Genomic DNA, 21,728 nt, shown 5'->3' on the forward strand with positions numbered 1-21,728 from the left:
TTTGCTATAGAAACGGGGTACCAGCACTGAGTCGATGTGCAGGGGTACGATGTAATTGAGGTAGGTATGTACATATAGGTAGGGATAAAGTGACTAGGCAACAAGATAGATAATAAACATTAACAGCAGCGTATGTGATGAGTCAAAATAGTTAGTGCAAAAAGGGTCAACGTAAATAGTTAAAGTGGAACTGACAGCGGTTTAATTACTTTGTAATATATGAAACAAACAGACAATCATAATATCAAATTCCCATTTTATTCTACAAACCCAACTTCATAAGAGATTTTAAAAATAAGTTCTATTTGACTCATAATGTAATGACGTACAACAAAGCCTTGTTGGCAGAATAGATGGATGCAGTTCAATCCATGATTAATATTAAATCACCAATAGTCCCAAAAATATTGCCGTCAGGTGGTAAATCACAGCTGGCCTGGAACACTGTTTGCTGCCTCCACCCATTCGGGATGCATTCAGATGTATTTTGTGGCTTTTGGCGAATGATCTAAATTCACGCTGTTGCTACTTTCTGTAAACACACTCCAAAGTGAATGATGCCAGTCCCGTGTGGCAAATGGCTTATTTGCATAAAGGCAAATTGCTCTGAGTTTCTATGGTGCAGCGTTCTGTGTAGACTCCGGTCCTGGATGAGACAGATATTTTTATTAGGTTTTATTTACTGCAGTGTCTATTAATTGTCCAAACGCACGGCCGATTTCCCACTCTATATTGATATAGAATTGTCACAAATGTCTGACTATACGTCATTCCCAAGCATTCTATGAATTCATGAAAAATTACCATATCTAAGGCCTTCCTTCAGAAAATGTAAAATAAGGTGTCCTATTCTTTCTGGGGGTGTATAGGAACATATTTTAATAAGATTTCATGTGGCTAAAACGCTGTCAGTTCCACTTTAAATAGTTAACCAATAGCTACCCTGGCTAACTATTTAGCAGTCTTATGGCTTGGGGGTAGAAGTTGCTCAGGGTCCTGTTGGTTCCAGATTTGTTGCATCAGTACCACTATTTTTATATTTTTTATTTCACCTTAATTTAACCAGGTAGGCTAGTTGAGAATAAGTTCTCATTTACAACTGCGACCTGGCAAAGATAAAGCAAAACAGTGCGACACATACAACAACTGTAACGATCGTCGTCCTCGTCTGATGAGGAATAGGAAGGATCAGACCAAAATGCAGCCTGGTACGTGTCCATGTTAAATTTATTAAACTGAACACTGAATACAAAATAACAAAGGTGAACCAACGAAAAAACGAAACAGTCCTATCAGGTGACACAACACAAAACAGGAAACAACTACCCACAAACACAGGTGGGAAAAGCCTACCTAAGTATGGTTCTCAATCAGAGACAACGATTGACAGCTGCCTCTGATTGGGAACCATATCAGGCCAAACACAGAAATACAAAACATAGAACAAAACATAGAATGCCCACCCCAACTCACGCCCTGACCAAACCAAAATAGAGACATAAAAAAGGAAATAAGGCCAGCACGTGACAACAACACAGAGTTACACCTGGAATAAACAAACATACAGTCAATAATACAATAGAAATCTATTGTCTATATACAGTGTGTGCAAATGAGGTAGGATAAGGGAGGTAAGGCAATAAATAGGCCATAGTGGCAAAATAATTACAATATAGCAATTAAACACTGAAGTGATAGATATGCAGAAGATAAGTGTGCAAGTAGAGAAACTGGGGTGCAGTGGAGCAAAATAAATAAAATAAATAACAGTATGGGGATGAGGTAGTTGGATGGGCTACGTACAGGTAGAGTGATCTGTGAGCTGCTCTGGCAGCTGGTGCTTAAAGCTAGTGAGGGAGATATGAGTTTCCAGCTTCAGTGATTTTTGCAGTTCGTTCCAGTCATTGGCAGCAGAGAACTGTAAGGAAAGGCGGCCGAATGAGGAATTGGCTTTGGGGGTGACCAGTGAAATATACCTGCTTGAGCGCGTTGTAACGGTTTTGATTTGAGGTTATTTATAGGGGTGCCAGGTAGGTTGTGCCTACCAGAGAAAACCTATGATTTCTCCTTTTTGTTTGGGAGGGAATGAGTCCCATCTGGTCCGACAAGTCTACACCAATACAAAGGACTTATGTAAAAGTCAGGATGGAAATACTTTTCATAAATCCTTAAAACATTGGAAAGAACTTCAAAAACAAGTATATGCTTTTGCGGGGTTGTATTAACAACAAATGATCAGACACACATAACAATATAACAAATAATGGCTCTTGTTCCTCCAGAAATGTCCTGTACCTCGGGCATAAAAAGAGTCCAGCTCGGTAAATAAGTTCAGGGACTCAGGTGACCTTAGTCACGCAATGTTTGTCTGTAGTGTAAACCCGGTATTAATCATACACTCAAAATAACACTTATTTTTACAACACAACTATAAAGCGTATCAAAGACTAATACGTCCTCACAACTAACTACATAAATCACAGTATACATCACCCCAAAACAAATGAAATACCGTGTACAAAAAGATTGTAGTCAGTCGGTCAGTCAGACAATCCAATCCACCAACAGATCTCCAGCGGAGAAAAGGCCACAAATAACAACGGAGAGGTGTAGTCCACAGACGCAAAGAGTGGGTCCGGTCCTGGGTAAACTAGCTATTAGGCTACAAAACACACTTTAAGGCAACAAAACAAACGGAATAGCGAAGCTTCAGGAACTGAGGGTTGAACACATCCTCATTCATGTCTCAATCACAACCTCACCTTTGCGCAGCTGATGCTGGCTATTTAATTGGGAATAAAAGGGGAAGCGCCCTATTGGAAGGAGAAGCACTGAGACGGTTCAGAAAAATTCAGGGCTATCACAGCGTGCTACGGGTGGGTGCTGCTATGGTGACCAGTGAGCTGAGATAAGGCGGGGTTTACCTAGCAAAGACTTATAGATGACCTGGAGCCAGTGGGTTTGGCGACGAATCTGAAGCGAGGGCCAGCCAACAAGAGCATACAGGTTAGGAATAGGGTGTACATTTGACGGCCATTATCTAGGATATGACAATGGTAAATAAATTTCAATTTTTGCTTATTTTTTTGCGCGGTCTTGCAGGCCTTCTCATGCAGCTGCAACTGCAATGGCATTTGGAAATCATGACCCATCTTGAGTTGGGCTCTGGGATGGTGCAACTATTGAGAAAGTGAGCTTATGGTTGTGTGGGGGTAAGGGCTGAGTGTGTATGTGTGTATCCCACAACTGTTGCGAAAGAAGAAGTAAAAGATGTAAGGTACAGGATGATCCACAGCTATATATAATACAAATCGAGGTGACGGCAATGGAAATGCATATGGCAATTGATTTACTTCAATTCGGTAAATGGAACTGTATGCTCTTTTCAAAGAATGGATCCCAGTCGGTTCAGGGCTATGGGATACAGGGGGTCGAGGGTGGTCTGCCGGGCATTGGGATGACAAGCCATCTCGAGATGGGGCCTTTTAGCGGGTGGAATAGTAGGGACCAATTGGAGGTTTACTTAGTAGAAATGCAAATATCATGGTACAACTATATAGACACTCAATCATTATGTTACTTTTTAATAGTACGTTTACAAAAATATATTCTGATTAAAAGAATGAAAGGTGTGTCTCATGGTAAGTGGTGAAATAAGTATAGCCAGTTACAATTGTAATGGCTTAGCAGATAATAAGAAAAGACGATCAGTATTTACCTGGCTAAAAGAGAAGGATTATAATATTTATTGTTTACAGGAAACCCATTCAACAGTTTTAGATGAAGTTTTGTGGAAAAAGAACTGGGTGGGCAAAATATATTTCTCCCATGGGCAAAGAAATTCAAAAGGGGTGATGATCTTAATTAACAATAATTTTGATCCAAATGTGCAAATTGTCCAAACAGATCCTCAAGGTAGATGGATTATTTTAAATATGTTATTGGACAATAAACAAATATGGCTTGTTAACCTATACGGTCCGAATAATGATGATCCAAGCTTCTTTGAAAATATATATAAGAACTTATCAACTCTACAAGCAACACTAGACTCTATTATTATAATGGGAGATTTTAATACGGTCTTAAATAGCTCTATAGACCGGAAAGGAAATCACACTACAAATTATCACCCTCAGGCACTTAAGGAAATCATGAATGTCATGGATATATTGGAATTAGTGGATATATGGAGACTTAAATACCCTGATTTAGTGAGATATACATGGCGGAGGCTGAATCAAGCTAGTCGTCTTGACTACTTTCTTATTCCATTCTCTCTGGCACCAAAAGTTAAAAAAGTGTTGATAGGGGATAGAATGCGGTCGGATCATCACATAATTGGCATATATATTTCTCTTACAGAATTTCCACGTGGGCGAGGATATTGGAAATTTAATCAAAGTCTACTAGATGATAAATTGTTTAGAACTAGGACAGAAGATTTTATAACTGACTTTTTCAGACATAACATAGGTACAGCAGATCCCCTTATTGTATGGGACACTTTTAAGTGTGCCTTTAGAGGCCATGCAATTCAGTACTCATCTATAAAACAAAAGCAATTTAGATCAAAAGATTCCATATTAACAAAGGAAATTGAAGGACTAACAGTACAGTTAGATAGCAATAAAAACGGTACCATAGAGGCACAGAATAATTTAGAGGAAAAACAAAAAGAAATGGAGGAACTTATTCAAGAAAGATCCAGTGTAATATATTATAAAAATAAAGCGAACTGGATGGAATATGGGGAAAAATGCACCAAATTCTTTTTCAATCTTCAATATAGAAATGCTACCAAAAAAAATGTATTAAAACTTGTGACAAATGATGGAGTCACGCATGATTCACCAAATGATATTTTGAAAGAGGAAGTAAAGTACTTTAAGAATATGTTTTCGTTTCAGGCTCCTCCATCTCCACTAACTGAAACTAATTGTATGGATTTTTTTCCTATTAATAATGTAAAATTAACATCTGAACAGAAAGACTCATGTGAAGGCCAAATTACAGAGGAGGAACTGCTTGTTGCAATTGGGGCCTTTAAAGATGGGAAAACTCCAGGACTGGATGGCATACCAGTGGAAGTATACAAAACGTTTTTTGATATACTCAAAGGACCATTATTAACTTGTTTTAACCACTCCTATATAAATGGTAGATTATCAGACACACAACAAGAAGGTCTGATATCGTTATTACTGAAACAGGACCCAAGTGGTATATATAAAGATCCAGTCCAATTAAAAAATTGGAGACCTCTTACACTTCAGTGTTGTGATGCAAAAATCCTAGCAAAATGCTTGGCGCATAGAATAAAAAAAGTTTTGTCAGATATTATTCATCCTAATCAGACAGGTTTTTTACATGGACGATACATTGGAGATAATATAAGGCAAGTACTGGAAACAATAGAACACTATGAGATATCGGGGACACCAGGCCTGGTTTTCATAGCTGATTTTGAAAAGGCTTTTGATAAAGTACGACTGGAGTTTATATATAAATGCCTAGAATATTTCAATTTTGGGGAATCTCTTATAAAATGGGTTAAAATTATGTATAGTAACCCTAGGTGTAAAATAGTAAATAATGGCTACATCTCAGAAAGTTTTAAACTATCTAGAGGAGTAAAACAAGGTTGTCCACTATCGGCATATCTATTTATTATTGCCATCGAAATGTTAGCTGTTAAAATTAGATCAAACATTAATATTAAAGGATTAGAAATCCATGGCTTAAAAACTAAGGTGTCATTGTACGCTGATGATTCATGTTTTCTTTTAAAACCACAACTAGAGTCTCTCCAGGGCCTCATAGAGGATCTAGATACCTTTGCTATCCTCTCTGGATTAAAACCAAATTATGATAAATGTACCATATTACGTATTGGATCACTAAAAAATACACATTTTATATTGCCATGTAGTTTACCAATTAAATGGTCTGACGGAGATGTGGACATACTCGGTATAAAAATCCCAAAAGAAAGAAATGATCTCACTCCAATAAATTTTTATAGAAAGTTAGCAAAAATAGATAAGATCTTGCTACCATGGAAAGGAAAATACCTGTCTATTTGTGGAAAAATCACCCTAATTAACTCTTTAGTCATATCACAGTTTACCTATTTGCTTATGGTTTTGCCTACACCTAGTGACCTGTTTTTTAAATTATATGAACAAAAAATATTCAATTTTATTTGGAACGGCAAGCCAGATAAAATTAAAAGGGCCTATTTATATAACGAATATGAATTCGGAGGGCAGAAATTATTAAATATTAAAGCATTAGACCTCTCACTAAAGGCATCGGTCATACAAAAGTTATACTTAAATCCAAACTGGTTCTCTAGTAAACTGGTACGAATGTCTCATCCTATGTTCAAGAAGGGCCTTTTTCCCTTTATTCAGATTACACCTGCTCATTTTCGGTTGTTTGAAAAGGAAATGATCTCCAAAATATCCTTATTCTTTAAACAAGCCTTAGAAAGTTGGTTGCAATTTCAGTTTAATCCACCTGAAAGGACGGAACAAATAGTACAACAAATATTGTGGTTAAATTCAAATATAATAATTGATAAAAAAACTGTATTTATCGAAGAAATGTTTAAAAAAGGTATAATTTTTGTGAATGATATCATAAATAGGACTGGTGGAGTTATGTCACACATGCAGCTAACACAGACATATGGAAAAGTCTGCTCTACCCAAAATTACAACCAATTAATTGCAGCATTACCACAAAAATGGAAGAGGCAAGTAGAAGGGGAAAAAAGTAAGGAACTTGTATGTCGGCCCTGTATTAAAGAACAAAAATGGTTAAAGAAAAGTGTGATAAATAAAAACATATACCAATTTCATTTAAGGACCAAAAAACTAACAGCTGTGCCATACAAATTGCAAAATAGTTGGGAAGAGATTTTCGATGTACCCATTCCATGGCACATGGTTTATGAATTGATACGCAAAACAACGCCGGATTCAAAACTTCGAATTTTTCAATATAAATTACTGTACAAAATTCTTGCAACTAATAGAATGTTATATATATGGGGTATACAATCTTCCCAGCTCTGCAGATTCTGTTGTGAGGAGGCAGAGTCATTAGATCATTTATTTTGGTATTGTCCATATGTAGCTCGTTTTTGGTCACAGGTCCAGGAATGGCTGAAGAATTGCAACATTTGCCTAAAACTAACGCTACAGATAGCAATACTGGGGGATTTGAAAAGCCATAGTCAATCAATCAATAATATAATAATTATTTTGGCAAAGATGTTTATTTTTAATTTACAATCTGTAGAAGCTATGAGAATAGGAAGGTTCAGGTCTTTTGTGAAGCATCACAGCACAGTTGAGAAATGTATGGCAAATAGAAATCCGAAATGGATGATGTTGGAAGATAGATGGGAGGGGTTGGGTGGAGCTGAAGGGTGGGACTAATAACAAGATAAACAATATAGGGCATACGGGATCTGTGAAATGTGTATAGGTGCGGAGCTTTTGTGAAATAGCACAGTTACAAGTGGAAATAAAATTGGATGGACAACAGAAATAGAGGAAGGACTAAGAACAAATAAGAGAGAACTATTGTAAAGTGGACTGTGTCTGTAAGATAGGTATAAGATGTAGAAATTGAAGGTAAAAGCAGAAGTGTTTATAAGTTTACTCCAATTGGGGGATTGGTGGTAGGGTCGCGGGGAATAATAATAAAGGCATATTCTTTAAAAAAGTATGTATGTCTATATAGGTATGTGTATGTATATATGTGTATATGTATGCATACGTGTATGGATATATATATTTACCCAAAAAAAAAAAAAAAAAAAAAAAAAAAGAGCATACAGGTTGCAGTGGTGGGTAGTATATGGGGCTTTGGTGACAAAACGGATAGCACTGTGATAGACTGCATCCAATTTGCTGAGTAGAGTGTTGGAGGCTATTTTGTAAATGACATCACCGAAGTCAAGGATCGGTAGGATAGTCAGTTTTACAAGGGTATGTTTGGCAGCATGAGTGAAGGATGCTTTGTTGCGAAATAGGAAGCCGATTCTAGATTTAATTTTGGATTGGAGATGCCTAATGTGAGTCTGGAAGGAGAGTTTACTGTCTAACCAGACACCTAGGTATTTGTAGTTGTCCACATATTCTAAGTCAGAACCATCCAGAGTAGAGGTCAACCGATTATGATTTTTCAACGCCGATACCGATACCGATTATTGGAGGACCCAAAAAAAGCCGATCCCGAATAATCGGCCTAATTTTTTATTTATTTGTAATAATGACAATTACAACAATACTGAATGAACACTTTTATTTTAACTTAATATAATTCATCAATCAAATCAATTTACCCTCAAATAAATTATGAAACGTGTTCAATTTGGTTTAAATTATCCAAAAACAAAGTGTTGGAGGAGAAAGTAAAAGTACAATATGTGCCTTGTAAAAAAGCTAACGTTTAAGTTCCTTGCTCAGAACATGAGAACATATGAAAGCTGGTGGTTCCTTTTAACATGAGTCTTCAATATTCCCAGGTACGAAGTTTTAGGTTGAGGTTATTATAGGAATTATAGGACTATTTCTCTCTATACCATTTGTATTTCATATACCTTTGACTATTGGATGTTCTTATAGGCATTTTGGTATTGCCAGTGTAACAGTATAGCTTCCATCAATCTCCTCGCCCCTACCTGGGCTCCAACCAGGAACACATCGACAACAGCCAGCCTCGAAGCATCGTTACCCATCGCCCCACAAAAGCCGCGGCCCTTGCAGAGCAAGGGGAACAACTACTCCAAGTCTCAGAGCGAGTGACGTTTGAAACGCCATTAGCGCGCACCCCCCTAACTAGCTAGCCATTTCACATCGGTTACACCAGCTTAATCTCGGGAGTTGATAGGCTTGAAGTCATAAACAGCTCAATGCTTTAAGCACAGTGAAGAGCTGCTGGCTAACGCACGAAAGTCCTGTTTGAATGAATGCTTATGAGCCTGCTCCTTCCTACCACCGCTCAGTTAGACTGCTCTATCAAATATCAAATCATAGACTTAATTATAACATAATAACACACAGAAATATGAGCCTTTGGTCATTAATATGGTCGAATCTGGAAACTATCATTTTGAAAACAAAACGTTTATTCTTTCAGTGAAATACGGAACCGTTACGTATTTTATCTAGCGGATGGCATCCCTAAGTCTAAATATTGCTGTTACATTGTACAACCTTCAATGTTGTGTCATAATTATGTACAATTCTGGCAAATTAATTACAGTCTTTGTTTGGAATAAATGGACTTCACACAGTTCGCAACGAGCCTGGCGGGCCAAACTGCTGCATATACCCTGACTGCTTGCACGGAACGCAAGAGAAGTGACACCATTTTCCCTAGTTATAAGAAATTCATGTTAGGCAATATTAACCAAATATGCAGGTTTAAAAATATATATACTTGTGTATTGATTTTAAAGAAAGGCATTGATGTTTATGGTTAGGTACACATTGGTGCAACGACAGTGCTTTTTTCGCGAATGTGCTTGTTAAATCATCACTCGTTTGGCGAAGTAGGCTGTGATTCGATGAGAAATTAACAGGCACCGCATCGATTATATGCAACGCAGGACACGCTAGATAAACTAGTAATATCATCAACCATGTGTAGTTAACTAGTGTTTATGTTAAGATTGTTTTTTATAAGATTGTCACGATCGTTTGTAGAAACGGACCAAGGCGCAGCGGGATTACAGTTCCACATAATTTATTAATCGTGAAACTTAACAAAAACAATAAGCAATAAATTAACAACGAACCGCGACTACAGAGGTGCTACATACACTTACTCAAAATACACAATTCAATATCCCACAAAACACAGGTGGAAAAAAGGCTACCTAAATATAATCCCCAATTAGAGACAACTATTACCAGCTGCCTCTAATTGGGAACCATATCAAGCACACCAACATAGAAATATGAAAACTAGAACGCCACATAGAAATAATAAACTAGAACACCACATAGAAATAATAGACAAGAACACCCCAGCCACGCCCTGACCTACTATACCATAGAGAAACAATGGCTCTCTATGGTCAGGACGTGACAAAGATAAGTTTAATGCTAGCTAGCAACTTACCTTGGCTTCTTGCTGCCTTCGCGTAACAGGTAGTCAGCCTGCCACGAAGGCTCCTCGTGGAGTGCAATGTAAGGCAGGTGGTTAGAGCGTTGGACTAGTAACTGGACGGTTACAAAAACAAATCCCCGAGCTGACAAGGTAAAAATCTGTCGTTCTGCCCCTGAACTAGGCAGTTAACCTCTCTGTGGCAGGTGGGACGCAAAAGCGCGCCATATTCAAATAACATGATATAAAAATCAAACTTTCATTAACTTCTTTGGGCTGCAAGCCCGAAGCCGGGCACAATATGACAACAGCCACTTCAAGTGCAGGGCGCGAAATTCAAAATATATTTTTTTGAAATATTTAACTTTCACACATTAACAAGTCCAATACAGCATATGAAAGATAAACATCTTGTGAATCCAGCCAACATGTCCGATTTTAAAAATGTTTTACAGCGAAAACACCACATAGTTAGCTCACCACCAAATACAAAAAAGGACAGACATTTTTCATAGCACAGGTAGCATGCACAAAGCCAACCTAACTAACCAAGAACCAACCAAACTAACCAAGAAACAACTTCATCAGATGACAGTCTTATAACATGTTATACAATAAATCTATGTTTTGTTCGAAAAATGTGCATATTTGAGGTATAAATCAGTTTTACATTGCAGCTACCATCACAGCTACCGTCACAAATAGGACCGAAGCAGCCAGAGTAATTACAGCCACCAACGTCAAATACCTAAATACTCATCATAAAACATTTCTGAAAAATCAATGGTTTATAGCAAATTAAAGACTTGTGAATCCAGCCAATATTTCCGATGTTTTAAGTGTTTTACAGCGAAAACAAAATATAGCATTATATTAGCTTACTACAATAGCCTACCACACTACCGCATTCATTCATCAAGGCACGTTAGCGATAGCAATAGGCACGTTAGCGATAGCGAATAAACCAGCAAAAGATATCTAATTTTTGACTAACCTTGATAAGCTTCATCAGATGACAGTCATATAACATCAGGTTATACATACACTTATGTTTTGTTCGAAAATGTGCATATTTAGATCTGAAATCAGTGGTTATACATTGTGCTAACGTAGCATCTTTTTCCCAGAATGTGCGGATATTTTTATGGCACTCAACTATTCTGACCAAATAACTATACATAAACGTTACTAAAAAATACATGTATAGGAAATGATAGATACACTAGTTCTTAATGCAATCGCCGTGTTAGAACTCTAAAAATAACTTCATTACGACATCCAGCTTAGGTATAGCGAGAGAGTACCCAAAATCTGGGCGCAAACAACTATTTCAGATGTTCGACAGATATATGAAATAGCATCATAAAATGGGTCCTACTTTTGATGATCTTTCATCAGAATGTTGTACAAGGGGTCCTTTGTCGGGAACAATCGTTGTTTGGATTTAGAATGTCCTCTTCTCCAGTCAATTAGCACGGAAAGCTAGCAAAGTGGCGCGAAGCTCTCCTTCCTGAACAAAGGCACACAACGCAACACGGGTAACGTCCCGAAAAAATTTCAATAATCTAATAAAACTATATTGAAAAAACATACTTTACGATGATATTGTCACATGTGTCAAATAAAATCAAAGCCGGAGATATTAGTCGTCTATAACGACAGCTTATTAGAAGGCAAAACCAGGTCCCTTCACGCGCTCTCCAGAAAACAGGAAACTGGTGACACGTCATGCCGAGAGCTTTTATTCGACCCCAGATCAAGTTATACACTCAATTTCTTCTCTCACTGCCTGTCGACATCTAGTGGAAGACGTATGAAGTGTATGTATTCTAATAAATTTCAAGGACATTTATAGGCAGGCCCTAGAACAGAGCATCGATTTCAGATTTTCCACTTCCTGTCAGGAAGTTTGCTGCAAAATGAGTTCTGTTTTACTCACAGATATAATTCAAATGGTTTTAGAAACTAGAGAGTGTTTTCTATCCAATAGTAATAATAATATGCATATTGTACGAGCAAGAATTGAGTACGAGGCCGTTTGAAATGGGCACCTTTTATCCGGCTACTCAATACTGCCCCTGCAGCCCAAACAGGTTAAATCACACATGTAAGATACCAAATTAAAGCTACACTCGTTTTGAATCCAGCCAACATGTCAGGTTTCAAAAAGGCTTTTCGGCGAAAGCATAAGATGCTATTATCTGATGATAGCACAACAGTAAACAAAGAGAGTAGCATAATTCAACACTGCAAGCACGACACAAAACGCAGAAATAAAATATAAATCAAGCCTTACCTTTGACGAAATTCTTTTGTTGGCACTCTAATATGTCCCATAAACAAATGGTCCTTTTGTTCGATAAATTCCTTCGATATATATCCAAAATGTCAATTTATTTGGACCCTTTCATCCAGAAAAACACAGCTTCCAACTTTCGCCAAGTCACTACAAAATATATCAAAAGTTACATGTAAATACGTGTTCAATACAAAAAGAAAACAAACTGATGCAACTTTTTTCGTAACGTGCCTCTTCTCAAAAAATTTACTTCATGTGACCCTCATTTACGATAGCCCTACTTCTTCACTACACAAAGGAATAACCTCAACCGATTTCCAAGGACTGGTGACATCCAGTGGAAGCGGTAGGAACTGCGCGCAAGTCCATTAGAAATCTGGTGTCTCTAAGAAATCTCATTGAAAAGACAGTGACATCAAAAAAATACAAATTCTGAATGGTTTGTCCTCAGGGTTTTGCCTGCTACATAAGTTCTGTTATTCTCACAGACATGATTCAAACAGGTTTAGAAACTTCAGAGTGTTTTCTATCCAAATCTACTAATAATATGCATATCTTATATTCTGGGGATGAGTAGCAAGCAGTTGAATTTTGGCATGCTATTTTTCCGAAAGTGAAAATGCTGCCCCCTGCCCTCAAGAAGTTAACCGACCGTTCCTAGGCCGTCATTGAAAATAAGAATTTGTTCTTAACTGACTTGCCTAGTTAAATAAAGGTGTAGAAGGCCTCCCGGGTGGTGCAGTGGTCTAGGGCACTGCATCGCAGCGCTAGCTGCACCACCAGAGACTCTGGGTTCGCGCCCAGGCTCTGTCGCGACCGGGAGGTCCGTGGGGCGACGCACAATTGGCCTCGCGTCGTCCGGGTTAGGGAGGGTTTGGCCGGTAGGGATATCCTTGTCTCATCGCGCACCAGCGACTCCTGTGGCTGGCCGGGTGCAGTGCGCGCTAACCAAGGGAGCCAGGTGCACGGTGTTTCCTCCGACACATTGGTGCGGCAGGCTTCCAGGTTGGAGGCGCGCTGTGTTAAGAAGCAATGCGGCTTGGTTGGGTTGTGTTTCGGAGGACGCATGGCTTTCGACCTTCATCTCTCCCGAGCCCGTACGGGAGTTGTAGCGATGAGACAAGATCGTAATTACTAACAATTGGATACCACGAAATTGGGGAGAAAAGGGGGTAAAAAAAAGAAAAAATGTAATTAGAATAAAGGTGTAGAAAAAAATACAGATTACCGATTGTTATGAAAAAATTGGCCCTAATTAATCAGCGATTCCGATTAATCGGTCGACCTCTAGTCCAGAGTAGTGATGCTGGACGGGCGGGCAGGTGTGGGCAGCAATCGGTTGAAGAGCATGCATTTAGTTTTACTTGCATTTAAGAGCAGTTGGAGGGCACAGAATGAGAGTTGTATGGCATTGAAGCTTGTCTGGAGGTTGGTTAACACAGTGTCCAAATAAGCGTAGAGGTGGATCAGAGAATCACCAGCAGCAAGAGCGACATCCTTGATGTATACAGAGAAAAGAGTTGGCCCGAGGGTTGAACCCTGTGGCACCCCCATAGAGACTGCCAGAGGTCCGGACAACAGGCCCTCCGATTTGACACACTGAAGTAGTTGGTGAACCAGGCGAGGCAGTCATCTGAGAAATCAAGGCTGTTGAGTCTGCCGATAAGAATGTAGTGATTGACAGAGTCAAAAGCCTTGGCCAGGTCGATGAATACAGCTGCACAGTATTGTCTCTTATCAATGGTGGTTATGATATCGTTTAGGACCTTGAGCGTGGCTGAGGTGCACCCATGGCCAGCTCGGATACCAGATTGCATAGCGGAGAAGGTACGTGGGATTTGAAATGGTCGGTGATCTGTTTGTTAACTTGGCTTTCGAAGACCTTAGAAAGGCAGGGTAGGATAGATATAGGTCTCTAGCAGTTTGGGTCTAGAGTGTCTCCCCCTTTGACGAGGGGGATGACCGCGGCAGCTTTCCGATCTTTGGGGATCGCAGGCGATACGAAAGAGAGATTGAATAGGCTAGTAATAGGGTTTGCAACAATTTCGGCTGATAATTTTAGAAAGAGAGGGTCCAGATTGTCTAGCCCGGCTGATTTGTAGGGGTCCATATTTTGCAGCTCTTTCAGAACATCAGCTATCTGGATTTAGGTGAAGGAGAAATGGGGGAGGCTTGGGCAAGTTTCTGTGGGGGGTGCAGGGCTGTTTACCGGGGTAGGGGTAGCCAGGTGGAAAGCATGGCCAGCCGTAGAAAAATGCTTATTGAAATTCTCAATTATCGCAGATTTATCGGTGGTGACAGTGTTTTCTAGCCTCAGTGCAGTGGGCAGCTGGGAGGAGGTGCTCTTATTCTCCATGGACTTTTTTGAGTTTGTGCTATGCAAATTTCTGTTTGAAAAAGCTAGCCTTAGCTTTCCTAACTGCCTGTGTATATTGGTTCCTAACTTCCCTGAAAAGTTGCATATCGCGGGGGCTATTCGATGTAAATGTAGTACACCACAGGATGTTTTTGTACTGGTCAAGGGCAGTCAGGTCTGGAGTGAAACAAGGGCTGTATCTGTTCCTGGTCCTACATTTTTTGAATGGGGCATTCTTATTTAAGATTGTGAGGAAAGGACTTTTAAAGAATAACCAGGCATCCTCTACTGATGGAATGAGGTCAATATCCTTCCAGGATACCTGGGTCAGGTCGATTAGAAAGGCCTGCTCGCTAAAGTGTTTTAGGGAGCGTTTGACAGAGATGAGTGGTGGTTGTTTGACCGCAGACCCATTGCGGACGCAGGCAATGAGGCAGTGATTGCTGAGATCCTGGTTGAAGACAGCAGAGGTGTATTTGGAGGGCAGGTTGGTTAGGATGATATCTATGAGGGTGCCAGTGTTTACGGATTTGGGGTTGCACCTGGTAGGTTCATTGATAATTTGTGTGAGATTGAGGGCATCAAGCTTAGATTGTAGGATGGCCGGTGTGTTAAGCATGTCCCAGTTTAGGTCACCTAACAGCACGGGCTCTGAAGATAGATGGGTGGGCAATCAATTCACATATGGTGTCCAGTGCACAGCTAGGGGCAGAAGGTGGTCTATAGCAAGCGGCAATGGTGAGAGACTTGTTACAGGAAAGGTGGATTTTGAAAAGTCGAAGCTCAAATTGTTTGGGCACAGACCTGGATAGTAAGACAGAACTCTGCAGGCTATCTCTGCAGTAGATTGCAACGCCGAGGTCTCTGACCTCCTCCCTTTAGGTCATCTAATCGTCGGCAGTGTCAGGCCTACCACCGTTGTGTCGTCTGTAAACTTAATGATGGTGTTGGAGTCGTGTGCTGCCACGCAGTTGTGGGTGAACAAGGAGTACAGGAGGGGACTAGGCACACACCCCTGAGGGGCCCCCGTGTTGAGGGTCAGTGTGGCAAATGTGTTGTTGCTACCTTCACCACCTGGGGGCGGCCCGTCAGGAAGTCCAGGATCCATATGCAAAGGGGGTGTTGGGTGTTTAATCCCAAGGTCCTTAGCTTAGTGATAAGCTTGGAGGCCACTATAGTGTATAATGCTGAGGTGTAGTCAATGAACAGCATTATCATGTAGGTGTTCATTTTGTCCAGGGGGTAAAGGGCAGTGTGGATCATCTGTGGATCTGTTGTGGCGGTATGCGACTTGGAGTGGCGCCAGGGTATCTGGGATGATGGTGTTGATGTGAGCCATGACCAGCCTTTCGGAAAATTTTGTGGCTACAGATGTGAGTGCTACGGGGTGATTTAGACCTGTCATTTAGACAGGTTACCTTGGCGTTCTTGGGCACAGGGACAATGATGGTCTGCTTGAAACATGTAGGTATTACAGACTGGGTCAGGGAGAGGTTGAAAAGGGCAGTGAAGACACTTGCCAGCTGGTCAGAGCATGCTCTGAGTATGGGTCCTAGTAATGGGTCCTAGTAACTTGACAGCGATGAAAAATACAGATGACAACTTTTGGTTAATAGTGTGGTCTACAGTTTATCGTGAGGTATTCTAACTCAGGCAAGCAGAACCCTCAGAAAACTGGACATAGGAATGTTCTTGCAATGTTCTCATGAAAAGTCTAGAACCTTAATGTCTTATATTCTGAGAACATGTCAACCATGTTTTCTGTATGTTTTGTGTGATGTTGATGAAATATTCTAGTAACCCTCAGTGGATAGAATGTTCCCCTAACTAACACAAAACTAGACACTCAAACATTAGGGGAATGTTATGGGTAACATTACAAAATTTTTCTCTCTCCCTATAATTGTTAGCTGGGTAAATAACACCTCAAGTGGACCCCTGCTCTGTCCTGGGTCAACCAGCCAGCTAGTTATCTTACTGCACACACACTCTCACACACACACACACACACACACACACACACACACACACACACACACACACACACACACACACACACACACACACACACACACACAAATATATATATACACACACACACACAGGTGTATTCCAAAAACACTCCTCTCCTGAAATGGCATTGGTGCTCCAGCCAGTAGAATGGGGAGGAGGAGTTGGAGGGAGGTTTAAAAATATATCCACACAACCAGGCCGTTCAGACATTTTGATATTCTGTCTCTATCTTGGTCCGATCGGGAGGTCTTGATAAATCTCTTCCCACCGTGGGGACAGATAAGAGCAGCGCAGATTGAATAAAAAATAGCTAGGGAGAGATGGAGGGAACAAGAGAGAGGGGTACAGAGGAGATCTGAGATGTCTTTTAAGTTTGTTTTGTCTTGCAGATCCAGTTCAAGGACGCCCGCAGGCGAGGCAGCGGCAGCTCTCTCTCTCTTGCCGTGCCAACGATGCCACTCAAGGTCATATGAGCCAGCCCTGTGATATTAGACAGGAAGGGGGAGGGGTGACAGCAAGGGAGAATGGGGGGGGGGGGGGGGGGGGGGCATATAAAAACATCACCCAACCACCAACTCCCTTCCCTTTCTATTGAGTAGCAAGGAGAAACAACCTTTAACTCACTCCACCATTGAATTTCCCAACATTTGGTTCTAAAGTGGGTTTTGTTGGAGTGGGAGTGTGACTGAGCTGTTTTGGTGATCATGAGTAACCTTGCCTGAGACCTGAACAGTTGCATTGGCACCATGGGTCACTGCCAAGGCTTTGGCATGGCGGCCTATTACGCTCTTCTGGCATACACTGCAGGAGACTCAGGTTTGAACCTTGTTGATCACAGGGGCACAGGGCGTTTTAAGGGCTGTAATGAGTGTCTTATTCTCTCTCGCCTCAGCGCCCAGAGATGCTTGGATAACTACTTATCCAACTGTTGTTGTTGCCAGCAATACACACACAGACAGAGCTATTTGAGTGTGATAAATCAGGTGATGGAGGGATAGTACAGAAAATGTCTTAAAGGTTCGATGCAGCCATCTTTATCTCAATATCAAATAATTTCCCTTGCACTGTGCTGCTTTGTAACCTTTTGCTTAGTTGTTTTGGTGGGCTGTCCCTCGTCATCTCTTATGTAATTAAAGTAGTCCCAAAGTTCGCTTCTGCAGCTGCGGGTGTGGAGGTATGTTTTCATTTGAAGAAGCCATTATGTCTGCATTTCTCTCTCTTGCATGCTTCTCAAAGGTGGCTCACGCTGTGTCAGCTGCATGTGCAAGCATAGCCTGGCTAGCTACTGCCCACTTGAAAAGATTCCGATAAATTACTAGACAGACTCGATCCTCTCAATTCGTATATGACATGAGACACATTTGACAGTAGAACTGAAAGTAACACAAATTCCAGTACCAAACCGTTTTTTATGTACTAGTATCAACAAAGCACTGATGTTTTGGTATACTGTGCAACACTAAAAGAGGACTCATCATTGTATCCTTGCCATTATGGTGTCTGTGACAGCATTGAAGCTATCTCCATTTTGAAGTAGTCCATTTTCATCTTCACGATTGCCTGATCGCTCCTGATGACCCATTTGGACATGAATCTAATAGGGTCACCAGGAGAGATCAGCCAATGAAGTTGGAAGTCCCACCCAGTTGACTACATTAAAATGGTGGAAGCCCTCATTGGCACTGCCATGCTAAAACTGCCTTTTGACCACTAGAGGCCTCTATCATTCTCTAAGGTAACAATTACTGTAAGCACCTTACTGTGATTGTTTTAAAGGAAAATGGTCATAAAGAAACAAAAATAGCTTCTTAGCAAAGAGTATCTGGGAATGGTCTGTCTGGGAGTGGTCTGAATGGGGAGGGGAAAACTGAAAACTAGTTGTTATCGGCAGAGAGGTTTGGAACTCTCTTTCTTATTGGTCTATTAACTACACTGAACAAAACATAAACGCAACATGTAAAGTATTGGTCCCATGTTTCATGAGCTGAAATAAAAGATCCCATAAATGTTCCATACACACAAAAAATATATTTATCTAGAATTTTGTGCACAAATTTGTTTACATCCCTGTTCATTAGCATTTTATCCTTTGTCAAGAAAAGGAGCTGAGGAGTATTTCTGTCTGTAATAAATCCCTTTTGTGGGGGGGAAACTCATTCTGATTGGCTGGAGCTGGCACTGCAGTTGGTTGGCCTGGCCTCCAAGTGGTTTGGTCTATGCCCTCCCAGTCCCATCCATGGCTGTGCCCCTGCCCAGTCATGTGAAATCCATAGATTAGGGCCTAATTTATTTATTTAAATTAACTGATTATATGAGCTGTAACTCAGCAACATTTTTGAAATTGTTACATGTTGCGTTTATATTTTTGTTCAGTATAAATTACCACCTGGTAGGCCAAAACTAAGCTCTTACACTAAAAGTGCATTATCATAATTTTCACAATTTCACAGTATTATTCCAACCTTATAGTGTGGAAATATATATATAACACAGGAAAATCTAGTTTTAGACTGCGCTGTGCCTTTAAAGTTATTTAAAGATCCAATGGTTGTGGCCTCCAAATCCTCATCTGTTGACTTGTTTTGGCTGGTAGAAGTTAGAATACTGAAGGGATAACCCATTCATTCTGCTCTGGACAGACTAGCTGCTAACAAAAGAAAGTCAACAGGGTGCCTATTCTTGCTTCAAGAAACCTTCTGATGTTTTACTGAAGACTAGGCTGTCTCTTTTTAGCAGCTCCATTATTAAGAAGCATTATACCAAAACGGAGTAAATGAACCTTGCCTACACAGACTAACTACAGAATGGTGCTTGAGGGGATGGCTGCTGTTTTACGGGCTCCTAAACAATTATGCTATTCTGTGTGTTTTTTTTTGTGTTGTTTGTAAAAAAAAAAATGTACATCATTTTTCTGCCATCTTCCCCTATGACCGAAAAGAGCTTCTGTACATCAGAACAGCGATTACTCAGCTCGGACTGAATTTAAAAAATGTATTTAACGAATCAGAGGCGAATGGATAATCCGCCTTTACCATCTGTCCTACTGGCGAACGTGCATTCACTGGAGAATAAACTGGATGAGCTCTGTTCGAGACTATCCAACCAATGGGACATTAAAAACTGTAATATCTTATGTTTCACCGAGTCGTGGCTGAACGAGGACATAGTTGGCTGTGTTTTACGAGCATCGGCAAAACAGAACTAACCTCCGGTAAGACTGGGGTGGTGGTCTGTGTCTATTTGTCAACTAAAGCTGGTGCGCGATTTCTAATATTAAAGGTTAAAGTCTCAAGGTTTTGTATTCGCCTGAGGTAGAGTACCTCTTGATAAGCTGTAGACCACACTATTTACCAAGAGAGTTTTCATCTGTATTTGTTGTATTTGTCTATTTACTTCCACAAACTGATGCATGCACTAAGACCACACTCAACAAGCTGTATAAGGCCATAAGCAAACAAGAGAATGCTCACCCAGAAGCGGCGCTCCTAGTGGCTGTGGACTTTAATGCAGGAAAACTTAAATCCGTTTTACATCATTTCTACCAGAGCGTCATATGTGCAACCAGAGGGGGGAAAAACTCTAGACCACCTATACTCCACACATAGAGACGCGTACAGGCTCTCCCTTGCCTTCCATTTGGCTAATCTGACCGTAATTCCATCCTCCTGATTCCTGCTTACAAGCAAAAACTCAAGCATTGAACTACCAGTGACTCGCTCAATACTGAAGTGGTCTGATGACACGGATGCTAAGCTACAGGACTGTTTTACTAGCACAGACTGGAATATGTTCCGGGATTCATCCGATGGCATTGGGGAGTATACCACATAAGTCACCGGCTTCATCAATAAGTGCATCTACGACGTTGTCCCCACAACGTCGTACGTACACTACCATTCAAAAGTTTGGGGCCACTTAGAAAGGTCCTTGTTTTTGAAAGAAAAGCACATTTTTGTCCTTTCAAATAACATCAAATTGATCAGAAATACAGTGTAGACATTGTTAATGTTGTAAATTACTATTGTAGCTAGAAACGGCAAATTTTCTATGGAATATCTACATAGGCGTAAAGAGGCCCATTATCAGCAACCATTGCTCCTGTGTTCCAATGGCACATTGTGTTAGCTAATCCAAGTTTTAAAAGGCAAATTGATCATTAGAAAACCATTTTGCAATTGTGTTAGCACAGCTGAAAACTGTTGTCCTGATTAAAGAAGCAATAAAACTGGCCTTCTTTAGACTAGCTGAGTATCTGGAGCATCAGCATTTGTGGGTTTGATTACATGCTCAAAACGACCAGAAACAAATAACTTTCTTCTGAAACTCGTCGGTCTATTCTTGTTTTGAGGAATGAAGGCTATTCCATGCGAGAAATTGCCAAGAAACTGAAGATCTCTTACAACGAGGTGTACTACTCCCTTCACAGAACAGCGCAAACTGTCTCTAACCAGAATAGAAAGAGGAGTGGGAGGCCCCGGTGCACAACTGAGCAAGAGGACAAGTGCATTAGAGTGTCTAGTTTGAGAAACAGATGACTCACAAGTTCTCAACTGGTAGCTTCATTAAATAGTACTCGCAAAACACCAATCTCAACATCAACAGTGAAGAAGCGACTCCAGGATGCTGGGCTTTTCTCTACAGTCACGAGTTTCAAGATATGAATTATGAAATAGATCGTTTTAGTTTTTTGGCACCTGCCCCTTGAAAGGTCTGTGCACGGACCTAATTGCTAGTTGAGTCATACCAAAGACTCGAAAAATGGGATCCGATGCCTCTACTCTACTCAGCATTAAGGTGATGGATTGATTGTAAGGCCCTGCTTACATCAAGCTGCCTCACTCTACAGAAACAGTAGATAGGCTCCTGCCCTATGGGCCATTCTGGCTCGGACAAGGCTACTTAGACAAGAAGACGGAAACAAATCTTTGGTAA

At 40.4% G+C, this 21,728-nt stretch overlaps 1 protein-coding gene across 2 annotated transcripts in view; it reads left to right on the top strand.

The window, feature by feature from the left end:
• Positions 1-21,728, top strand: part of LOC129817490 (nuclear receptor-interacting protein 1-like) — a 62,699-nt gene that overhangs the window by 19,476 nt on the left and 21,495 nt on the right. Inside the window, exon 1 of one of the 2 annotated variants that reach the window (XM_055872782.1) lies at positions 7,876-17,260. The exons of the other annotated variant lie outside the window; for it this stretch is intronic. The gene's annotated coding sequence lies outside the window, so the exon portion shown is untranslated. Of the gene's footprint in view, positions 1-7,875; positions 17,261-21,728 lie in introns of those variants that run through there. 2 annotated transcript variants of the gene reach the window in all.

This window comes from Salvelinus fontinalis, chromosome 2, assembly GCF_029448725.1.
Source record: "Salvelinus fontinalis isolate EN_2023a chromosome 2, ASM2944872v1, whole genome shotgun sequence".
Lineage (NCBI taxonomy): Eukaryota > Metazoa > Chordata > Actinopteri > Salmoniformes > Salmonidae > Salvelinus > Salvelinus fontinalis.